The sequence below is a fragment of the Aedes albopictus genome, chromosome 3 (assembly GCF_035046485.1).
Source record: "Aedes albopictus strain Foshan chromosome 3, AalbF5, whole genome shotgun sequence".
Classification (NCBI taxonomy): domain Eukaryota; kingdom Metazoa; phylum Arthropoda; class Insecta; order Diptera; family Culicidae; genus Aedes; species Aedes albopictus.
In genome coordinates this window covers 372,811,467-372,835,383 of record NC_085138.1, presented here as the reverse complement: position 1 = coordinate 372,835,383, position 23,917 = coordinate 372,811,467, and the positions used below count along the sequence as shown (strand labels likewise).

The 23,917-nt window shown below is 38.5% G+C and overlaps 1 protein-coding gene and 1 long non-coding RNA gene across 4 annotated transcripts in view; one reads left to right on the top strand and one right to left on the bottom strand.

Annotated features, from left to right (window-relative positions):
- LOC109432273 (xaa-Pro dipeptidase) overlaps window positions 1-23,917 on the top strand; it is a 757,159-nt gene that overhangs the window by 360,455 nt on the left and 372,787 nt on the right. The window lies entirely within an intron of this gene.
- On the bottom strand, window positions 10,943-12,038 carry LOC134291792 (uncharacterized). The gene is made up of 4 exons (XR_009999288.1): window positions 11,835-12,038; window positions 11,705-11,777; window positions 11,576-11,643; window positions 10,943-11,026 (listed from the first exon to the last, which is right to left on the bottom strand). It is a non-coding gene; the product is annotated as an uncharacterized LOC134291792 (long non-coding RNA).

Here is a 23,917-nt window from a genome sequence, read left to right as displayed (position 1 = left end):
TAAAGGTCCTGGTATCGAATCTGGGTGCGGCTGTGTACATTTTTTTGAAATTTTAGTTTTGAAATCAAAACATTGTCAACAATGAATTGATGTGAAGTTACATTAAAATTGAAGAGGCATTGGATGTTCTTTGTCAAATGATATGTAATTGATAACAAACTGATTGAACAGTAGTGCGAATTCAAGTGCCAATCAGTTTATAACACAGTGCAGATTTTTTACCGTGCTGACGTCGCTGACCAAGCTTTTGTACACAGTGGGGCCTTTGAATGATTTCTTCGACAAAATTGGCTTAATGCAAAAAAAAAATGTAACGATATAAAAGGGTACTAAAGCTATACTCCTAATCGACGTATTGTACTTATTTAGAACAGGGACGGAAAATATCGCGGAATATCATAAAAAAATGTTATGACATTTTTTTTTATTCACACCACTTCGGTGTAAATTTCTGTTCATACGCATCTTCAGTCCATAACGCTGATTAGTTATGGATAATCAATGATGTCGCCAATTAACATTTCTGATTAAGTGCAGTGAAATTAGCAAATAATGAAATGACATTTTTATGACATTTTCCATCCCTGATTTAGAATATTCTGAAATCTATCACGTTTAACTTGGTTTAACCCCAATCCAATCAAATTGTTTATTTATATTGATTGAAACACGTATAAAATCCTGATAAAATCCATTCTTTCTGGAGACATTCAAAGAATCCATTAGAAGTAACGAACTTATCGCATTTCCGAGCCTGGACCCAAAAAAAAAACAAAATTCCATAAATTGTGATATTCTGGAACGTGTTTAAGTTTAAAGTTAATATGCATTGAACTTTTTTGTTCGTGGTGAGCTGTCATTGTATCGATTGAACTGTCATTCTATCCACGGAAATTTAAATTTTGTTTTTTTTTTTTAATATTTGCCTGTAAAAACAAACATATTAAAGCGCAATAAATTTGTTTCGTACTAAAAAAACTTTCAAATGAACTGTAGAAAATAGTAATACCTAATTCAATCAAAATTATTATTTTTTACAACTACCGTACAAAAAGGTACAAAACAGTTTTGAATGAGGTGAAAAATTATGAGAACTTACAAGCTGGTGAATGAAAATATACCTCGGGCTATCAAAAGTTTTGAGTGATTTGTGGAATAAAAGTGTAGGATTTCGAGTTTAGTCAATTACATAGAAGGCGTTCTGCAAGATTGGAAATACAAAAATTATAAAAATAGAAACATACGCATGTCGTATCAATATTTACACAGTTTGTTCAAACTCATCAATATCAACAATACAGAACTGTACTGAACCTGACCTTGCGATTACGACATTCTATAATCTGGCGCGATAACAACAAGTAAACAGAACCTGATTCTCACGCTGCCCTTGAGAGATAGCCACCTATATTTAGCCCGGTATCTTCCGCTTCCGAAAACTCTCGACTAGGAAACCTATTGAAAACAAAACAATTATCACAGAGTGGTGAACCAGTGGCTATTTATGCCTCCGGCTAGAGATGAGCCCCTTCTAAAACTCGGTATGTATGTAAATATGGTGTGTAAGTACGCGTAAACAAAGCCCTCGTTCCTATTTTTGTACGAACTTCCTAGTGGTGCCCTACACATGAACCACGAGGTCGCTAGCCATGTGTTTACCGGCGCTCCGTTCTGTAACGGAAACGAAGGGCACATTGCTTGGTGATAACTACTGTTGTTGTTTTCCTTTTTGGCGCTGTAAACAAACCGGCACGGCGCGCAAGTTCGGGAGGTGTCCGATATTGCGACGCAGCAAAACATTGTCATCCGCGTGCCCTTCGTATGGTGAGTGTACGTACAACAGGGCAAATATACAACGCACAATATGAGTGAATGTGCGGCTCGTTATTGTTACAACGTGTTACATTGTGTATCGTTTGACAGATGACCGTGTGGCGTGGCGTGGCGATGGCGTGCCCCGATGATATCTGATAATGCGTGTTGATGGTGTAAAATGGGGATAATTCCTACCACCATTCCAGTCTGTTCCTGTTCGGACAGGTTTCTTTCGCGGCTGTTAGCTACGCCGTGGCTTTTGTCGGCCACCATCACCGCATTTCCACGAACCCAACCCATCGAAAGCAATATGACTATCTTCTTTTACTGCTTGGTCGAACCGGCTTCGGCCGGTTGTTGTTGTTGTTTTGGTTTTGGTTCGTCTCTTTCGTCGTTGTAAGTTTATCGTTTGTTAGGAGATGGGGTTATTGTTCTTTTTGCGTTTTTTTTTGTTTCTGGATGAATCGATCCAAACGAAGAAGATGTTTACTTCTTCTTGAGGTGAAGTTTTCGTTTGGAGGTTAGAAGAAGAATGCGCAAGAAGTGATCGGTACGTGAAACCATGCGGCAGCCCAGCAAAGTCCAAAGCCCCCTCGACCGACCGGCGGCGGCGGTCCATCATCCATCATCGCAGCAGCGGATGCCTGACCAAAACGAGAAGAAAACCCAGACACGCTGTGCAGTTGGCGCTCAAAATGCGATCATCGTCATTGAAAGGAAAAGAAGAAAACGAAGTACAAAGAAAACTGTTGAGCAAGAAGGGCAAAAACAAAGCATAGACGGAAAAAATAATAACAAAGGCTGGCCGACCGATCGACCGGCAAAGCAGGCCAAGAAGTAAATATTCAAAACCTTGAGACGGCGAGTTGAGACAAGCTGGGAGCTTGATGCGTGCGAAAGATACTCGAGAAGTTTGTTGCTATAGATCTCCGTAACCATGGGGATCAATTGAAAAAGTTGACATTTTCCCTTCGACGGATCAAAGGAACACAAAAAACCGACGCAAACGAAAGAAGTAAAGAGAAACCACGTCCAAAAGTCGTGTACAATCATGAAAAAGATCGTGCATTTCACCGGTTTAAACAAGAAGCAGCGGTATCTACCAGAAGAAAGTAGATAAAAAACACATTTGTAAATCAAACAAGCCACAGCAAAACATCTCTGTTTACCTTCAAAAAGGCGGATTGAAAATGGAAGAAATGGAATTGGATGGAAGATTTCCACCGTCCACGCTCGTCTGCTGTTTGAAGAGATCCGTCGTACTCGTTCCGTTCGTAGATACAATCTGTTTTGGTGGAGATGATCATGACGCAGCAATTCGTCGAGTTGGAGTGGACTTAACAAATGTGGCAAGTTTAACGACTTTAGCGAGAGAATGGGGGCACTGGCCCCCGCGCGGTCGGGATGTGAATCGTTGAAGAGGAACGATAAAATAGTATGATATGGTTTGATTGGCGTGTTAGATTCGGCCGATGATGATCCTTGATAAGTTAGAATGGAATTCTATTGGCTATGAATGTATTGTGGAATCTAATATGTTACAAAGCAATTCTAGGAATCAGAGGAACAACAGTAATAAAGAGCAAAGATGTCTATAAAAGCAAATTCAAGAGCATAGATGGCTAACAAGAAGAGCAATGGGTCGAGCAGAAGAGTAAATACATGCTTAAATTAATGGTGAAAAGCATTTATTAGGAAATCTGAACAAGTTAAATAAAACCAAATGAAAAAAAAAAATAATAGGTTAGATAGGTTTGAACTGCTAAATCTTTTAACTGATTGTGTTTTGATCACCTTTTATTCCAGGAATTTTTGCAAGAGTTCTATTACAGGTTCTTCATGGACTTCGTTCTGGGATTCCGCCAGGATTTTCTTCTGGGATTCCACCAGGAGTTTCTTTTGACATCTCTACAGGAATTTCAACCGGAATTACTCCAGAAATTCCGTACGGAATTCGTTAATGACTCCAACATTTCTTTTAAGGAATTCCTTCAGAAGTTCTGTAAGAAAAACTGGAAAGAAACTGGAGAAATCTCAGTGTAATCCTGGAACGTATTCCTGAAGGAATCCTGTAAGGAGTTTTTTAAGTAATCCCGGAACGATCTCCTGTAGAAATTCCAGATAGAACCTCTTCAGGAATCTCAAATGATAGTTCTGGAATAATTCTAGAAAGAATTTCTAAAAGAATACTTTTGCTCCCTGAGCAATCCCAGTAGGAACTCCTGTGGAAGCCTGTCTATGTATTTATGTTTTTTGTTTTTGAGAAAACGCGGAGGAGTCATAGGAAGACGTTTCTTTTTCGTGAATCCTTCCATGAGTATCTTGCAGGGTTCCGATAGTGTTTGTTTTAGGGTTTTGTTCCAAGAAATGCTTCAAAAATTCCTTCCACGATTCCTTCAGCAATTTTAACAGATACTTCAGCAAGAATTTTTCAAGAATTCCTCTATGCATGGGCTCCACCAGTCATTCCTCCGGGAATTTCTCCTGGGAAAACTTTATAGGTTCCTCCAATGATTGTTCCTGTGCTTTTTTCGAGGATTTCTCCAGGAATTTCTCCAGGAATTCCCAAAGCAATGTCAACAGAAATTATTTTAGGTATTTCTGCTAGTATTCTTTCAGAGATTTCTTCAGCGATTTCTCCACATATTCCTTTAAGAATTCCACTAGAGAACGATCCAATAACTCAATCTAGAAAATTCTAAGTATTTCAGTTGCAAAATCTTCCAGAAATCCTTTCAGGAAATTTTACCAGAGATTAGCTAAAAATAATCCAGGAGTTCATTGAAACATTGTATTAAACATTGTTTTGGGAGTCCATCCGAAGACTCCAACAATATTTCGTCCAAAAATTATTGCAGACCTGGATTCCTTCATATTTTTATTTCCTACAGAAATTCTTCCAGGAATTTGTTAAGTAATCTTTCCTGGGATTTCCTAAGGAATTCCTCATGGGACTGCTTCCGGGATTCAGGAACTCTTGCAGGAACTGCTTCCCTCAGGAACTGCTACAGGGATTCCTCAAAGAGTTCCTCCGCAAACTCTTCTTTGAATTCCTTCAGGATTTCTCTAAGGATTCCATCTGCAATTTCTTCAGGAATACTTTCTGGGATTCCTCCAGGAATTTCTCAAGGGATTCTTCCACGATTTTATTTAGAGATTCCTCTGGGAGTTGCTGTAGGGATTCCCCTAAAAATTAATCCTGGATTTCATGCAGAAATGCCTCTATAGATTCCTCCTGGAATTCTTCTAGATATTTCTCCAGGAGTATTTTCAGAGACTCCTTCGTTAATCCCTACAGGCATTCCTCTAGGATATCCTCCAGGGATTCCTCCAAGAATTTCTGAAGGGCTTAACTCGGGAATTGCTACTGTGATTCTTTCTGGAACAACTTATTTTAAAATTCCTCTAAAGATTTTCCCAGGAACTTTTCTTAAGATTTCTTCAGGAATTCCTGCTTGTATTCTTTAAGGATTTTCTCCAGGAGTTAATTCAGTACTTCCTCTAGGAACTGTTTCGGGATTCCCTTACTAATTCCTCTCGAAATTGTTTCCGGGGTTCCTTTTGGAGTTTCTTCAGAAGAAATAAATCCACGATTTTTTTTTAGGAATTCCTTTAGGAGTTTTCCAGGGATTCCTCTGGGAATTCCTACAGGAATTTCTTCAAAAATTCCTCCAGAAATTCATCTAGACATTCTTCCTGAAATTCCGCCAGAAATTCCTCTAGAGATTTCTCCAGGAGTTCCTCTGGAGACTCCTTCAGGAACTCCTACAGGCATTCCTCTAGAATATCCTCCATGGACCCCTCCTAGAATGCCTACATTTTTTCAGCGATTCCTCCAAGAAATCCTCCAAGGTTTCCTCAATGCATTGCTTCATGAATCCCTCCAGAGATTTCTCCAGAAATTGCTTGTGGGATTGTTCCTAGAATTCCACCTGAAATTCCTACAGAAATTTATCCAGGAATACTTAAAGGGATTTCTATAAGGATTTTTCCAGGGACTCGTACAAAAAAACCTCTAAAGATTTCTCCAGGAATTACTTTAGAGAATCATCCAAGAACTCCATCAGGAATTCTCCTGGGCCTTCTTCCGAAAAAATTTTCAGGCATTCTTCCATGGATTCCTCCTTGGATTCTTTTAGAGATTTCTCTACGATTTTTTTCAGCGATTCCTCCGAGGATTCCACCAGATATTCCTCCAGGAATTGCTTCAGGGACTCCTGGGATTGCTTCAGGAATTCTTTTTGGGATTGCTCCAGAAATTTATGCAGGCATTCCTCTAGGAAATAATCAAGGAATTCCCTAATAAATTATGTCAGCAGTTCATCCAGGAATTTTTCGAGGAATTCCTCCAAGAATTCTTCCAGATCTTCCTCGAGGAAATGCTGCAAGAATTTCTCCAGGAATTGCGCTAAAAACTCCTCCAGGAACTTCATTAGGGATTTTTCTAGGAATTTCTCCAATGATTCTCCAGGGATTCCTTCAGAAATTCCTTTGAGGATTTCTCTTGGAATTCCTCCAGAAATTTCTCTAAAAATTCTTCCAGGAATTTCTCAGGGGATTTTTTTCAGAAATTTCTCCCAGGGTTCCCCTAGAGATTCCCCCAGAAATTTATTCAGTAATTTTTGTAAGAATTCCTCCAGGAATTCCTTCAAGGATTCCTCCAGAAATTCCCAAAGGCATTCTCCCAAGATTTCATTCAGAAATTTGTCCAGGGGAAATTCTCGAGGAATTACCCCAAGAATTTCTTCAGGAATTTCTCTAGGAATTTATCCAGGAATTGCTCCTGGACATCCTTCAGAAAATATGACAGCAAATACAGGATTTTCTTCAGAAAATTTTCTGGGGATTTTTTTCAGAAATTCTTTCAGGACATTCTACAAGAATATCATGAGGAGTTTTTTAGGGATTCTTCCTGGCATTTCTCCAGGAATTTCTCCTGAGATTTCTTCATTTATTGCTTCCGGTATTCATCCAGGGATTTTTTCACGAACTTTTTCAGGGATTTTCCCAGGGACTCCTCCAGGAAATCCTTCGAAGATTCCTCCTGGAAATCCTGTAGGTATTTCTTTAGAAAATATTTCAGGAAATTCTCCAGGAATGCCTTCAGGATTTGTTTTAGGAAATTCCCCTGGAGATTCCTCTAGAAATTCATCCAGTAGTTCTTTCAAAAATTCCTTTACAGATTCCACCAGGAATTACCTCATGGATTCCTCAAGCAATTTCCACAGGAATTCCTCTGGAATTTCATCAGAAATTTCAGAAACTCCTCCAGTAATTACCCCAAGATTTTTTTCAGGAATTTCTCCAAATATTTCTCCAGGAATTGCTCCAGGACATCTTTCAGAAATTCCTCTAGGGATTCTTCCAGGTATTTCTCCAGGAATTTCTCCTGAGATTCCATCAGGAATAGCTTCAGGGATGCCTCCAGAAATTTCTTGGAGAATTTTTCCAAGATTCCTCCAGGGAATCCCCCAAGGATTCTTCCAGAAAATCCTCTAGGAATACCTTCAGAAATTCTTCCAGGAAATTCTCCAGGAATACTTCCAGAAATTTCTCTAGAGATTCCTCCAGGGATTTCGCCACAAATTTCTTCAAGGATTCCCCCAGGGATTCTTTCAGGAATTCCTTCGGGGATTTCTTAAGAGATTTTTTTTCAGAAATAGAAAAATAATAGATATAGCAATCTTTCAGGGCCCATATAGCCGAGGCGGTAAACGCACGGGTATTCAGCATGACCATGCTGAGGGTGACGGGTTCGATTCCCGGTCGGTCCAGGATCTTTTTTTCGTAAAGGAAATTTCCTTGACTTCCTTGGGCATAGGGTATCTTCGTGCCTGCCACACGATATACACATGCAAAATGGTCATTGGCAGAGGAAGCTCTCAGTTAAAAACTGTGGAAGTGCTCATTGAACACTAAGCTGAGAAGCAGGCTTTGTCCCAGTGAGGACGTTACGCCAAGAAGAAGAAGAAGAAGAAGAAGAAGCAATCTTTCAGAATTCCTCTGGAGATTAAAAAAAAATCCTGTAATTCTTTCAAGATTTCCTCTAGAGATTCCTCAAGCAATTCCCACAGGAATTCCTCTAGGAAATCCTCCAGGCATTCCTTCAGGATTTTATCCAGGAATTTCTCCAGGAACTTCTCCAGGAACCTCTCCAGGAGTTTCTCCAGGAAATCCTCTAGGGATTTCTTAGGAGATTCTTCTAGGAAATGCTCCAGGAATACTTTCAGGATTTTTTCAGGGATTCCTCCAGGGTTTTCTTCAGAGATTCCTCCAGGGATTCCCCCACTTATATCTCCAGGGATATTCCCAGAGATTCCTCCAGAAATTCCTCCAAGGGTTCTTCCAGAAGATCCTCCTGGAATTTCTCAAGGAATTTTTTTTTCGAAAATTTCTTCAGGAATTCTTCCAGGGATTGCTCCAAGAATTCAGGCTGGGTCTCATCCAAGTATTCCTCCAGGAATTACGCCCGGGTGTTTGTTCAGAAGTTTCTCCAGGCATTCCTCTAGGATTCTCGCTAGAGATTTCCTCAGTAATTGCTCCAAGGACTCTTCCAGGAATCCCTTCTGGGATTTCTCCAAGAATTCTCCCAAGGAATCCTACAGAAGTTTATGTAGGATTTCTTCTAGGATTTTCTCATGAGATCTCTTCAGAAATTTCTCTGGGTATTCCTCACATAACTTATATTTATAGGACTTTCATCAGGTATACTTTCAAAAAATTTTCTAGGGATTCCTCCAGGAATTTCGCCGGGAATTCCTCCAGGGGTTCTACAGGGCTTCCTCCAGGCATTCCTGAAGGAATTGCAACAAGGATTCATCCAGATTTTTCTTCAAGGATTTATCCATGACGTCTTCCAGGGATTTCTCCGGGAATTCCTCAAGTGATTTCTTCAAAAATTCCTCTCAAGTTCTCTTCAAAAAATCATTCAGGAGTTCCTTGAAAATTTTCAGAAATCCTTCAAACATCTATTCAGGAATGTACCCAAGAACATTTTCAGGATTACGTGATGTTTTTTTTTTAATTTTTTCAAGAATTTGTGGAGGAATTCCTCCACAGTATTGAAAGATAATTAAAAAGGGATGCATAGAGGAACCAGGCAATTCTAGGTTAGTCTTCAAAAAAGTTTGTAATTTTCAAAAGATTTCAGCAATAATTTCTTATGAATATTTTACAATATAAAAATCAGAGCAAAATAATGCACGAGTGAATAAAAATCCTTAATCTCCCAGAAATTGGTCACCACTACCAGCATCACGTTGATTTGTGTACATCAGGCGAGTTTTTTTTACGTATTGAACAAAATACAACGGCGTGAGAGCTGAAGGATTAACTAATGCTTTAAGAATATAATGTTTCAAGCTTGCTATTTAGTGAAAACATTCGCGAAATGATGCGATTCGCTTTCGACAACGAATACGTTTTCACCCTTCCTCGCTTTATCAAACCAGCCTCCCGTACGAATAGCTCACGAATAGACTCGACGCTGATCAGCATTGTTGGCTGCTCCTTTTCGCCGTTGAGCTGTTGCGTTCCAGTCAAGCCAGTCTTCTCATCGCTTTCGATGCTTTTCGATCAGCTTATCGCGAAGCATCGTAGGCTGGAAACGTTATTGGTGTGGTGTCGGTATATGCGAATGTTGCTTCTGTGTGCGTGTCGAGCGTTCGTGCCGTAGCTTCTAAAACCAACCCATTCGATGTTGTTCGGCTGTTCGGATGAGCAAGTGGCGGCACTGACAGATGTGTGCAAAATCGTTTGTGAGTTACATCATGTTCGTTTTGAAACCTCTTTGCCTCTGGTCATCGCTGAGCGGTGTACAATTCAATCGCAAGCGATAAGAATACAATTGATAAGTAATTGCTTGAGCATTCGTGAGGTGATAATTTGCATCATTGGTTAATATTCTCAATTTCATCGTGCTGCGTTTAGTTATAAAAGCTAGTAGGTACAAATTTGCTAAGGGTGCTTGACCACCCCTGACCGAAAAGCTGGCTACGCCCTTGTACCTGGAGGATTTTTTTGAGAAATTAATGGAGGAATCCCCGAAGAAATCCTGACGGAATTCCTACAGAAATTCCTGGACAAATGGCGAAACTCCTGGAGGATTCCTCGACGGCCGTAAGGACGTGGTCGGGGTGCCGTTATCGACTTGATAAAGTTTGGAATTCAGGAAAGTGCACATTGAGATCGGTAAACTACGCACAGGCTCCGTTTGTTGATCTTTTGCTCAACTTCGATGTTCTGGTAGAGTAATGCGGGGCAAAAGTTCGCACCTAACAATCTTTATCAAACAACTATTAAACAAAAAGAAAATAGTATCGTTTTTCCTCGTTAAACGAATCTCTATCATGTCACCTTCGAAACGTAGTACTAGATTATTTCACCTTACTTTTGTAGTTCTAGTAATAAAAATTTTAATACAAGTACTCAAATGCGAACTTTTGCCCCATACTGGGGGCAAAAGTTCGCATTCTCTCTCTCTCTCTCTCTCTCTCTCTCTCTTCTTGGCGTAACGTCCTCACTGGGACAAAGCCTGCTTCTCAGCTTAGTGTTCTATGAGCACTTCCACAGTTATTAACTGAGAGCTTCCTCTGCCAATGACCATTTTGCATGTGTATATCGTGTGGCAGGCACGAAGATACTCTATGCCCAAGGAAGTCAAGGAAATTTCCTTTACGAAAAGATCCTGGACCGACCGGGAATCGAACCCGTCACCCTCAGCATGGTCATGCTGAATACCCGTGCGTTTACCGCCTCGGCTATATGGGCCCTTAAGTTCGCATTGTGCGGGGCAAAAGTTCGCACATTGTGAAGGATAGTTTATTGGTGTGAAGTTCATTTATTTTATGTTAATTCATGTTCACCCTTTCACCCTAGGTACGAAATGTGTTTCCTTTTATTCATGGCATTACATACCAACTGGAACACGGCCTGGTTCTCAGCTTAAGTATACAGTGTATCTTATGAACACTTCCACAACTTTTAACTAAGAGCTTTCCTTTCCAGCGTTATTGAAGTTGTCAAAATACATTGTGGAGTAATTATAGTTGTACGTGTTACACAAAATACTTGAAAAAATCAAATATGGTGCAAAACTATTGAACGGAACCGTAATTTTAATCTAACCTTCGTCAGTGTTGGGTGGTGGGGTTTCGAGAAGTCTCCTGAGCAAACACCTTCGTTTGTGTGTAACTTGTGTGAGAGCTAAAAGCTACATTTCTTTATTAATAGGGTGCCTGTACCAGTTATCGCACTACCTAAGGAAAACTATTTCTACAAAAAGAAGAAGAAGACCGAAGAATGTCATCGATATGTCAAATGATTGATTAGTTTTCATACTTTACAGGAAACATATGTAAACGGAGCCAAAACTACTTTTAGTATTTATTACGGCGTGTGCCAATGATAGGAACCCTGTACCAGTTATGGACACATTTGTTAAATTGTGTTCCACTTCGCACTATTTACATGCATTCCTTATGGGATTAGCCATAACTGGTACACTATGGCGAAATAGGGTGCAAGGAAGCCAAAAAGTTAAGGAAAATGATTTATTTCTATCATAATTTGAGCAAATTGTGAAGTTTGAATGATTGCAAACATCATTTACGAACGTGACCTGTTGTTCACGATTTTTTTCTTTTTGATTTGCATCTTCAAAGGTTGAAAATCAACTATGGCGAATTTGAGGTACTATAGCCATAACTGGTACACTGAGCCTATATGTTCTTAAAGGCTGTTTATGAGTAGATTTACTTACATTGGTCTTCTTTTCCCCTTTTGGTAAACCCAACAAGCTACGATGAGCACCAGTGAGGCCGTTATACGCTACAAAGCATTAATATTTGATAATAAAATTACAAATTCATCAATAAATTAGGCAACTCACGATCTTATAACCTCAACTGACAAACGTTGCTCAACTGACGAGATAATAACAGTTTTTACAGGCTGTATGCCACCTAATCGAGGGTCGTAAGGATTAGTTTTATCGAATTCACTAATTGATATTTACTTACAATTTGTTTGTTATAGAAATTAGGGAAATAAAGTTTTATAAATTCACAAATTCAGTTCACTTGACTCTCATGTATGATTTTCATCTCCTTTCCTTTGACATCTAATCCTACATGTCACCGGTGACAATTTCAGTTGTCATTATGACTTTTCTCCGAGGGGCGCACCAATGCGGTGGCAGTTATAAGGGATAGGTGCGGACTACCGTAACAGTCAGTATGGTGATGTATTATATGTATGAATTTACAGACTAAGCTATGAAAGACCCCAAAAAAGTAGAATAACATCATACTCCCAAAAACTTTCAAAGGATGACACTAGTATGGTGAAAAAATGTTCCAAAATGTTTTTTCAGACATTTTTTATTTTTTTTGTTTTAAATAGGCGAATACACTGATTGCCTTATAATCGATCTTCTTCCCAAAATAAGTCCAAACCCTCAGTCAGAACGATTTGAGGATTTATACTACACATATTATACATCATATAGTAGTTTCTATACGAAATCGTCATTGCTTCAAATGTTTTGTTACTGTATTGATGCTCTAGATTCAGAAATATAGTGCGAACTTTTGCCCCACTGTCGAGACTTTAACAATGTTCTTTCCTACAAGAAGCACTCGAAGATTTTTGTTTATTCAAGTGCACCTCTCGAACTACTATGGGATGACGATTCTTCGACATAAAGAGGTTATGTAGTTCTTCTACTTTCACTCATTACAAATTCTTATTCCAAAAGGTCGAAAAATTACATCAAAACAGCTAAAAACACACTTTTTTTCATAACTCTGCTACTGCATAATGAAATCGTTCCAATTTTTATTGACGAGCATCTGGCCTGATAATGTGTCGAACCCATACAAGTTTGCCTGGGTTCTTAACTCGTGCGCAGAGAAAGACCCACTGCGAACTTTTGCCCCGTGCGAACTTTTGCCCCGCATTACTCTACCGTCAATCATGGACTTGCAATTAATTATTGTACGATTATCTATTCTCATGATCTCATTTTTCTTTGACTTCGACCGAACTATTTTGATGCGTAACACCTGTCCCACATGGAAGTTTTATGATCAATGTATGCCTTTAAAGGATGATCAAGTCTCACCATTTCTTTTAATGTGTAACATGTCTTTAAAACACCTTTGAAAACTTAACAACAATTTACAGTAATTTTAACGTGTTTATTGGAAATTCTGTGCAAAACCAGAGTCGAGGTCTGTGTTTTCACAGCCAAAGCCAAGGAGATTAAGTCTACCCCTAGGTTTTCCCAGTCTGCTCTACATATCAAACATCATTCGATCCCGCTTGAATTAGAAAACTATGAATATTATTATTTTCGAACGTCAAACGAACAATGCTAGATTAGCTTCCTTCCCATCACAAACCATAACTATCAGTAAAAACATGACGCGCAGTTTTAGTTCCTATTCTCGATTCTCCTTCGTCAAACATCAACAACTCACTCTTTGTCTTTTATTTGCGGCTCGAGCAATGTGTTATCACCTCGCTGCCGCACTTAAGCCCAACCAACTGGATGATGAAAATCCCTGTCCTAAGCAAGTCCCCGCGGGCCGTCAAGTGGTGCCTCGTGGAGAAGATTAGAAATTCAACAGCCACCGCAGAATGTGTCATATTTCGCAGACCATCACCACCATTCCGCAAAACGACAAACGATGCAAACGCGTCAAGCAATCAGATCACACCGCACCGCGCGCCCCATCCATAAAGTCATTCGATGGTGCCCGCGCGCCACCGGTTTCCATACATTTTAACAACATCAACAAAGTAACGTGCCTGCTCGTCCCACCATCATCATCGGCGATGGTTCCCGGTTTGTAAACATCAGGCCCCCCCCCCCTTCCGTGGGCCTCGTGGGGATACACTTCACGGGTATTCCTTCCCCCCCGCAGTCAGACCTCACCCCTTTCCGAACGGACACGGGCTTCGTCGTTTATGGGTGTGCGTCTTCCTGGTAACCTTGAATATTTCTAAGTTCAAACACCCATTCATAAAACTATATAGCTAGCTGGAGCTACGCTGCTGCCTACCGTTCCCCAATCCCCATCGAGCTCGAGGCCAACGACGCTACATAGTGTGCTTGTGCCAGCTAGGTCCCGTGGGGAGCTCGTCAGACAGAGCTAGCCGGTTGTGACTGGAGTGGTAGGTAATCCAGAAAATGCGCGCTTAATCGTTTTATTGCTTTTGTTTTGCGTTATTGGAAATGAGTTAGTTCATAAGTACTCATTTGTAACTGTCGATAAATGAAAAAAGTTTGATGACTAGTTGACATCATGGCTTCCCAAGTGACATTTTGATGAGCAATTAGTCTTATAGAGGCTTTGAGAACCGTCATGAAACCTTATACATTTTATTTTGGGTTTGTAATGGTTCTAAGAACCTCTTCTAATCTACTTGATTAAAATATGTTACTAGCACGACTTTCACAAGAGCATGCATAAAACAATGACCAAAATGCTACCCTCATTTCTCTGCTCAATCGTTTACGATTTACAAATATTCAACCAAGAAATATTTTTGCAGATAAAGATTACATTGGCGTATCTAGGATTTTTTCCTAGGGGGTGCCTAGAGGGTGCCAGTTTCAGTGGCTTCCAGGTTGCTTTTTCGTGAAAAGAAATACCGATCCACCCTCAATTTCTTAGTATAATGATATACTGCGTCGCGGGAAAAATGAAATAGATAGAATTTATATCTTCAGTTTGAACTTAACTACTTAACAATTATCGCGACCATCCCTGTTTTGTGGATTGAAAACAATCAGGTCCATTAGAACACATTTTCGAAGCAATTATTAGACGTGTAAATCTCGAAAACTATAAAATATCCACAAATTTGCGTGTAACATGTATTCATCGTGACATTATCTTTATTGCATAATAATAACCCTAACAAAAATAGTTTTAAAGAAAAAAATTAAGAGCAGCATTTTGGGTTTGGCCACAACATTAATGGCTAAAAAGCGTTTTTTAATTAGTTGAATATTACCACGTGGACATGAAAATACTTTTACTGAAAAATTGTGAGTATGATTCTCAAAACTACAAAATTCGCACTCGGTTATCCTGAGTTCCGTTCTGAAGCTTCACTAACATATTATCAATCCAGTTGAAACCCGGAATTTAGTGCGAGCAAACTTCGTTTTTTCTCATCGGGATTCTGATGCTCGCACCAAATTCCGATTTCGACTGCATTGGTATTACATCTGATGAATGGAATGCTTTATAAAGCTAATTTTTTTATTGATATTTGTCTTTGAAAAATTTCCAATTACTCTTCAGGTAATTCTTTTGAGAGTTCTTTTAGTGAAGACTTTGGTAATCCACTCGACTCTGGGAACATCCTCACTTTTTTTGGAAATATTTTCGGCAAGTCATTCTACTTTTTTGGATTTTCGTCCATTTTTTGGACTTTTATTATTTATGCTATTTGGTATTCCTTCGCCAATTCCTTCGAAAACTCCTTCGGAATTTCTTCTATAACTTTATTGAAAATTCTTCAGACAATTTCTTCTAGATTTCTTTAGTTTTTATGTCAGCAATTCTTGCAGCAGATGATTTCGGAATACCTTCGATGTTACTTGCATTGAACTTTTTTTTTGAGAATTTCATCAGCAATTCGGAAATTTTGGAAACTTATTATTGCTTTGGGAACTTCTTTGGTGATTCCTTTGGAAATTGATTCAGCAAATTTCTTAGAGATTTCCTCAGGAAATTTCTTTGAAAAAAAAAATATTTGGCGATTCTTTAAAAATTATGTCAAGGTGATTCTACGGCAATTACTTTTGGAGTTCTTTTTAAATTGTCTTCAAAAATACCTTCGATGGTTTCGGATAATTCTTTGAGAATTTTGTTCGAAATTTGATTTGTATTTTTTTGATTGAAAATATATCGAGAATTCATATTGAGATTGGATTTGACAAATTTATTTAAAAAGTCGTAATATTTTCTTCAGGAATTCCTCTGATAATTCTTATATGAATTCTTTTGGCAACTACTTCGAAAGTTCTAAGGTAATTTTGATGGATTTTTTCCGACAATTTCATTGGGAATCTGTCAGTAAGCTTTTCGTGAATTTCATAGGATTTTCTTTGACCAAGACCAGTTGAGAATATCTGAATTTCATATTCAGCATTTTTTGGAAGCAATATATATAAATAAAAATAAATCATAAATAATTTCAAAAACAATCACGATAAAATTGCCTAATAAATTTGCAAAATAACTGAAATAATTTCAGAGAAATGGCCATTGAAATTATAGAAAAAAAAAAATCCAAAGAAATTGCTGATGAAATTCTAATGAAACTACCGCAGAAATTAAAAAAAAAATACAACCATGCCGAAGGAATCCTCAAAGAAATGACCATACTATGGTCTAGCGAATACGGAGTCGTAGGTTAAAATCCCAACAGAACGCGATTTTTTTTCGCAAATTCATCTCTTAATTTGTCAATTCTGTGCCTTCTAAGTAATTACAAGTTTTTTCCGTACATTCCTATAGGATTTCACTAGAGATTTTTCTAGTTGTTGAAAACCGGCAATCTGTCAGCACTGCAGAGAGTAGTGTGAATTCCGGACGGTCCCCTTGTCAGTCATCGCAAAAACTATTGGAGCGACGGACAATAGCTGACAATAGCAAACGAACTCCACGATCGATCACATGTGTCGACTGTTCGCCGAGTGATGGTGCGTGTTTGAGCTAATTGTGCGAAAACCGTATATATTTGCATGTGCCTCTGCGTTCCTCCGAGCTGATAATACGGGTGAATTGTGCCGATACCCACGAAGTACGATCCGTACGGTAAGCCAACGTACTAGCGATCATAGATGCCGGGCATTGAGCAGCAGAACCGGTGTTTTATTAACCTAGCGACCTCTATGCTTTTCCCAGGAGTCGCTCGAGGAACCAAAAGCCATCGTACAGCTACAGTGATTGCCGAAATAGTGGAATTGAGTATACAGACAGGTCAAATTTCGTGTTTGGATTTACGCCTAGACTTGTGAGTAGAATCCGTTGTACCTAAGCCTAAATTGAATTACCCTATGTTAAAACTTAATTACCTAATTGAAATCCTAGTTAAAATGTTCCTTATAACGATCATGCTAAAATTTCTCTTAAATAAACTTAAATATATACATGCATTTGTTAGGTGTAACGAACATTCGCCGGCTCGAATGAAAATAGTTGAGGGTCGAGGTTTCGACAAATTTGGCAGTAGAACACTGAATGTAAGTGCACAAATATTATTGTATTCCAACCTAAATTTATAAAATCTTTAATAAATTACAGCTTTAAGCTGCTTCTGTATAAACTGCTAAACAGAAGTGTCCACACCTGCCCCGAAACCATCCGAATTCTCAACACTAGTAACACCTCCTAGGATTTCTCTGGAAACTCCAACTATTCCCGAAATTCGAAAGATTTCTACTGGAATTCCTTGAAGAAGCCCAAAATGATTTCCAGGAGAAATACCGTGATTAATTTCTATAGTAATCCATGAATAAAAACTCTAGTGGAAATCCTCGATGAGTTTTTAGCAGAGTTGATGTACACGTGCTGTAGTCCCATGTCACATTGCAAGCAAGCTGGGAGACAGTTTGGTGGGAGGCCCGCTGTCACATTTATGTACACATGAGCAATGGGTAACTCTGGTTTTTAGAAAAATCCCTGGAAGAATCAAAGGCATTTCTGGAAGTGTCCTTGGAAAACTGCCTAGAAGAATCCTAGCAAGAATGCCAGGAGAAATCCCTAGAGGGATTCCTGCAGGTATCACAGTGAGAATTTCTGGAGGAGACCTAGGAGGCATTCCTGAAACAAGCCGAAGCTGTATAAGCAGCAGGAATTGCTTATGGAATCCCAGGAGAAGTTCCTGGATGAAAGTCAAGAGGAATTTCTGGAGGAAACAATTTGGAGAAATCCCAGGAAAAAATCCTTTCGGATTTCCAGGAGAAAACACCGAGGGTACTTCTGCAAGGCTCCTAGAAAGATTACCTAGAACAATCCCAGCAAGTTTTTGAAGGAAACCGTGTAGAATAATTTCTAGAAGAATTTCGGGATGTATTACTGTAAGAAATTTTGAAGGAGTCCTAGGAGGCATTACTGGAAGAACACTTGAGAAATTTATGAGAGAATCCTTGGATAAAATATCTTCGATAAAAATTCCTGAAGTAATCACCGGAAAGGTTCTCAAAAGGTCACAGGAAAAATCTCAAGAGGTGTTCTTAAAAGGACTCTGGGGTGTGTCATTGTAGAAATCGCAGCGAAAATCCTAGGAGGAATGGCTGGAGGAATCTGTACAGGAATTTATAGAGAAACCCCATCGGGAATGCCTGGGGGAATCCAAAGAAAAAATCTTTGGAATGCCTAGAGAAGTCCCTGCAAGAACCGGTAGAGGTATTCTGGAAGAATCTATAAAGAAGGTCCTGAAGGAATCGCAGGAGGAATTTCTGAAGGCCAAAGGGAGTTTCTGCAGGAATTCCATGAGGAATCCTTGGAGAAATCCCTGGTAGGACACCCAAAGAAATTTCTGCAAGAATACCAGGAAGATTACCTGGCAAGATCCCAGCAAAAAAGCCAGGAGAAAGCTCTAGAAGATTCCGTAGCATGATTTCTGAACTACCACAGTTAGAATTTATTAAGGATGAATAGCTGGAAGAACCGCAGGAATTGCTAAAGGAATCCCTGATGGAATGTCTGGAGCAGTGCTTCCCAAAATCAGTTTTCGTGGCGCCCCCACGTGTCGCAGGCTCGCTTTTTCTACTCTTTTCAGCGAGCCTGCAAGAGGCTGGTGCGCCGCGAAAACGGAGTTTGGGAAGCGCAGATCTGGAGGAATTCCTAGAATTCCGGGAGGTATCATAGAAGTACTTTCTATAGATATCCTAAAATCTGGAATACCGGGGATATCCTAAGAGAAGTTCCTCTAACAAATGCCTGGAGAAATACCTATAGTTCTCCTTGAAAGAATCGGTAGAAATATACTGGAGGAATCCCTGATGGAATCGCAGGAGGAATTTCTGGAGGAATCTGGAGATTTCCCGAAAGTATTGCAGCAAGTACAGTGTATCAAACAATTGTCCGTACAGCAATTTTTTAGGCAACATAATTTTTCATTCAAATGTTCATAACTTTTTTATACATCAATCAAAAACGCTGAACCAATCATGAACCATATATTAAAGCTCCATTGGTAAAATTTCGAGTGTTATCGAAATTAAAGTACTTTTAGAAAAACTGAAAATTATAGTACTTTTAGAAAAACTTATAAGATTTTTGAACACATTTTTAAAACATTATATCTCAGTATGTATTCGATGGAATTTATTAAAATTTTTGTTTGTTACAGTTGATACCTAATGTTTTCATATGCAGCTACTTTTGAGGTTTTATTTTCACTACAAAAAATATGAAAAATGTGCCAATGTAGTTGACGCTGCTTAAAAAATTACCTTATTTAGCACATATAATCTGCCAAACGTTTTCCACCAACAAAAGTGCATTAACTGAACGATAAATACATAGGACCTACTCTTCATATGTAGTTTGGTAGGTCCTGTATAAAAATATTACATTAAGAGAGTTTAAAAACGTTGAAAATACTTGGCACTTTTATTGATCAAAATATGATAAATTTTCAAATGACACTCTAAACATAAACAGATTTTTCATATTTTTTGTAGTGAATATAAAATCTCAATCGAAGCTGTATATGAAAGCTGTATCACAAAAAAATGGAAAAAGTTTCATCGAGTCCATATTGAGATATAATGTTTTAAAAATGTGTTCAAAAATCTAAAAGTTCTATAACTTTCAGAAAACTTATTCGATCTCGCTCAAAATTTTACCCCTGTGGAATTTCTGGAAGATCCTCTCAAGGAAGTCCTGGTTAAATTCTTGAAGAAATCTCTAAAAGAATCACCGAAGGGATTTTTAGAAAAATCCCAGGAATTCCTGAAGGTACCACAATGAAAATTTTTGGAGGAGTTCTAAGAGAAATTGCTGGCATCCTAGCCACAGTTCCCAGAGGAAGGCCAATATAAGCTCCTGGAGGAATTTCATGGGAAATTTCTGAAAAAATCCGGAATAAAATCTCCGAAGGAATTCCTGGAAGAATCAACGGAGGAACTTCTGAAAGGATCCAGGAAGATTGTCGTGGATAATCCCACCAGGAATTGCAGAAAAAAATCCATGAAATATTTTTAGAAGAATCCCTAGAAGAATTGCAAGAAGTGCCATAGTAAAAATTTTCGAAAGAAATACTACAAGAAAATACTGGATCAATCTCAACAGAAATTTCTAGAATGTACAATCCCATTAGAACTGCCTGGAGAATTCTGAGGGAAGTTTATTGAAGAAATATCGGGAGGAATCCATAAAGAAAGCCTAGAGAAATCACTGTATGAATAGATAAAGGTACTTCTGGAGGAATCCATGGAGAAGTCTGTTGATGGTTCTTACCAATACCCAAAGCGCCAAAACGTGCAACAGGTATATAAGTAATTATGGGTGTGTGTTAAGTTTTATTCGAATGTGCCATTAATAAATATTGGATTTTATAGTGTAAAATTTCAAACTTTAGGTGACTGTCAAGGAAAAATTCTAGGGGGTGCCAAATTTGTTCTAGGGGGTGCCTGGCACCCCTGGAACCCCCCCTAGCTACGCCAAGAATAAACAAATAACATTTTTTTGATTATTTTGAAAGAATGAAACGAGCTCACGTTTGGACGCGTTTTGTTCTAAATCGTATTCGTAATTTGTTACACCCCCTCAAATTTCAACGATGCTTTCTAGACATAAAGATTTTGTCATTAGAAGTCATGATAATGAACAACAAGGACGTCCTTATCAGTAGCGTAGCCAGAAATTTACTCTGATTGGGGGTTTGGTGATCAATTGTACTTTTTTCAATTTGACATTCACATTATATCAACAATGCAGCGTTATACATTCTCTTTAGGCAGGTTTATTGCAAAAACGCAACATTGAGCAGGTTAATCGCATTTTTTTCTCACAAATGTCGGCTCTAGGGGGATAAAGATCGGACTCAAATGTCCGGCGGCATCAAAATTTCACCCCGCATAATCTCATCAGTTTTTCTTCGTTTCCTTTTGTTTTTTTAGTGTTAGTGTCTTCTAGACTGGTGTTCCTTTTGTGGATTCTTTCAGCAGTTTAATCTGTGAGTTATTCCAGAAATTTCTCCTAAAAATTCGTTCTGGAGATTTTCTTTTTCAGAAAATTTAGCTGTTTTTTACTCCAGCACTGGCATCTGGGGATTCCTGCAAGAAATTCCGGTGGAGATTCATAATGCTCCAGATGCACCTATTACTCCAGAAATTTTCATCTGATAATTCCTCCAAGAAGTCCTTCTGGGGATCATCCCGGAACTCCATCTGGGTATTATTCCAGAAATTCCTTCTGGAAACTCTTCCCAGAATTCATTCAAGAGTAATCCATGAATAACATCTTCCAGGAACTACATCTTTCGATTACTCCAGGAATGCTATTTGAGGATTTGTTCTGGAATTCCTGCTAAGGGTTCCTCAAATAAGTTTTTCTTGGCATTTTTCTAGAAAACTTTTTCTTTAAATGCCTCCACAAATAGCTTCTTTGGAATCTTCCTCCAAGAAGTTTTTTTGTCACGGATTTCCATAAGAGTTTAGCCGTCTACAGGAAGAATCCAGGCATCCCCAGGGATTCCCAGTAGCAACTCCCAGAGACTTTTCAAACAAACTTTCCTAGATACCTAGAAGAAACTCCCAGAAAATTTCCATATGTAATTTCAGGATAAACTCTAAAAAATTACTGTAGAAACCCCAGATCTCCTGGAGGATTCCTGAACAGAACTCGTGAAAGATTTTCAAAAGGAACTTTTGAAGGATTCCCCAAATTAACTTCAGTAGGATTTTCAGAGGAAGCTTCTGGAGGATTTTCAGAGGGAACACCTAGAGAAATCTCCGAAGGAATCATAAAAGGACTTCCAAAAGAATGTACTGTAGAATACTCACAAGAATGTCCTTTGGCTGAAAGTCTCTCAAATAAAGCCAAATCAATCAATCAATCAATCAAGAATGTCCTGGGGGATGCCCAACAGGAACACCTGGAGATTTTCAAAAGAGATTCCTGAAGTGATCCCAGTAGGAACTCCTAGAGAGGATTCCAAGAATAAACACTGGAGAAATTTCAAGAATGAACTCTCCAGAATATCCAGTAGGAAATTATTAAGTATTTCTAAAGACAATTCTGAAGAGAATCCAGCAAAGGCTCTTGGAGGAATCCAGGAATTTGCGGGTGATATCGAGGAGGAACTCCTGCAGAAAACTGAAAAAGAATTTCCGCTGGAACTCTCGGAAAAAAAAACTCCTTAAAAATTAGATTTAAGCTAAAAAGAGATATACAATTCACTGTATTATAATAAAAAGCGTGCCACAATCTCACTTTTGGTTTTTATTGTGCTACAATGGCCGATGCAAATATATTTTTTTTAAATGTATCCTTCGCTCACCCCCACACCAAAGAGCCCACACAGAGAGCCCTCTGGTAATGGACACTTACTAAAATAATGTACAAAATAAACGCGGAGATATTGAACAACAAAAACAAATAGTGTGAATTCCCAGTGCAACTTTGTTCCTTTGAAGGGATTCACAGATTAAACTAAATTAAAAAAAAAATAAACGAACTAATAAACTATAAACAATGTGATAATGGTTGTGGCTTTTTACATGAACTCTAATGTAACTACAAATTAAATAAAAACGCAAGCAAAAAACTAGCAGGAACCAGAAAAAAAATCTACGCATTTATGAAAAGAAATGTTTGACACTCTAAACGATGTATTCGGTTACATTCCGTAGTAAATGTTGCTTCAGCTTACTTTTGAAGAGACTTGTACTTGTAATACCTTTTATACTGATAGGAAGTGAATTAAACTTTAAAGGACCATAGTTTGAGATGCAGACTAGACCCAAGTTCGTGTTCGCTCTGTTTCTCAAAAGTTCATGTAGGGGAAAGTGGGGCAATATGCCATTTTTCAAACTTTCATCGTTTTCAATGATATATAGCCTCATTTGTTAGGCTTTCAAAGTGGTAACAGCAACTAGACAATATTTGCTCGATGCTTCAGCAAAAATATGCACTAAATTATTGCATTTTCGTTGATTTTTAGCGATTTCAAAAACTGGTTCGTAAAACGGAAGTGGTGCAAAAAGGCCATCTGCCATGGGGTAAGATGCCACTTCATGAAAACATTCAAAAATTACGTCCTTCAGTTTTCTGGCATTTTCGACTCACTTTCACCTTTTTATCACGTTTTTTCGTTTACTCAATACATGGAGTGTTACCCCCCTCCCCACAAAACGATGATCGTAATATTTGAATGACCCCTAACATGGAAAGCGTAGACATCAACAACCATGCGACTCCATGCGTGCCTCAATCTCGTTGGAAACACTTGGCTGGTAATAAAATCACCAGAAAACCTTAATTGCAAGCACGGAAAACCGGAAGTTGCCAATTTTCATTGGGAAATCAAAAGATTTTCCGTGGGTTTGGCGGCCTAGCATCTAGAAGAATGTTCAATGCAAACATATCTTGACACCGTTCACCTATATCAATGATCAAGTCCCATTCAGGAATGATTTTATGAGTTGGGCCATTTTACCCCATCTTGGCATATTGGGCTCTGTTCCCCTACATGTCTTGTGGTACGAAGATGAGCTCTGTTTGGAAATGTAATGTTGTGATGAAAGTTACGATTGTTCAAAATATTGTGAACAAACATAATTGTTTGAGAATCACGTAAACCAAGAATTGGAATAATTTTATGACCCAAATTAGTGTAAAGCGTGTTTGTCGGAAATAAGGGGGATAAATTGAAAATAACTTTTATACATCCATTCTTCAATTTGTTTTATGTCTCCCCAAAATTCCCATCGCAAAATATTGAAAGGGAAAAAAAGACATGGCGACCCGTGACTCCATTTGCAATAGAAAAAAGTTGATAAGCAACTATTTTTCAATAGTTGGAAAATATTCTTTTCAATAGCTTTTTTTGTTTTCTCCTTATTTAT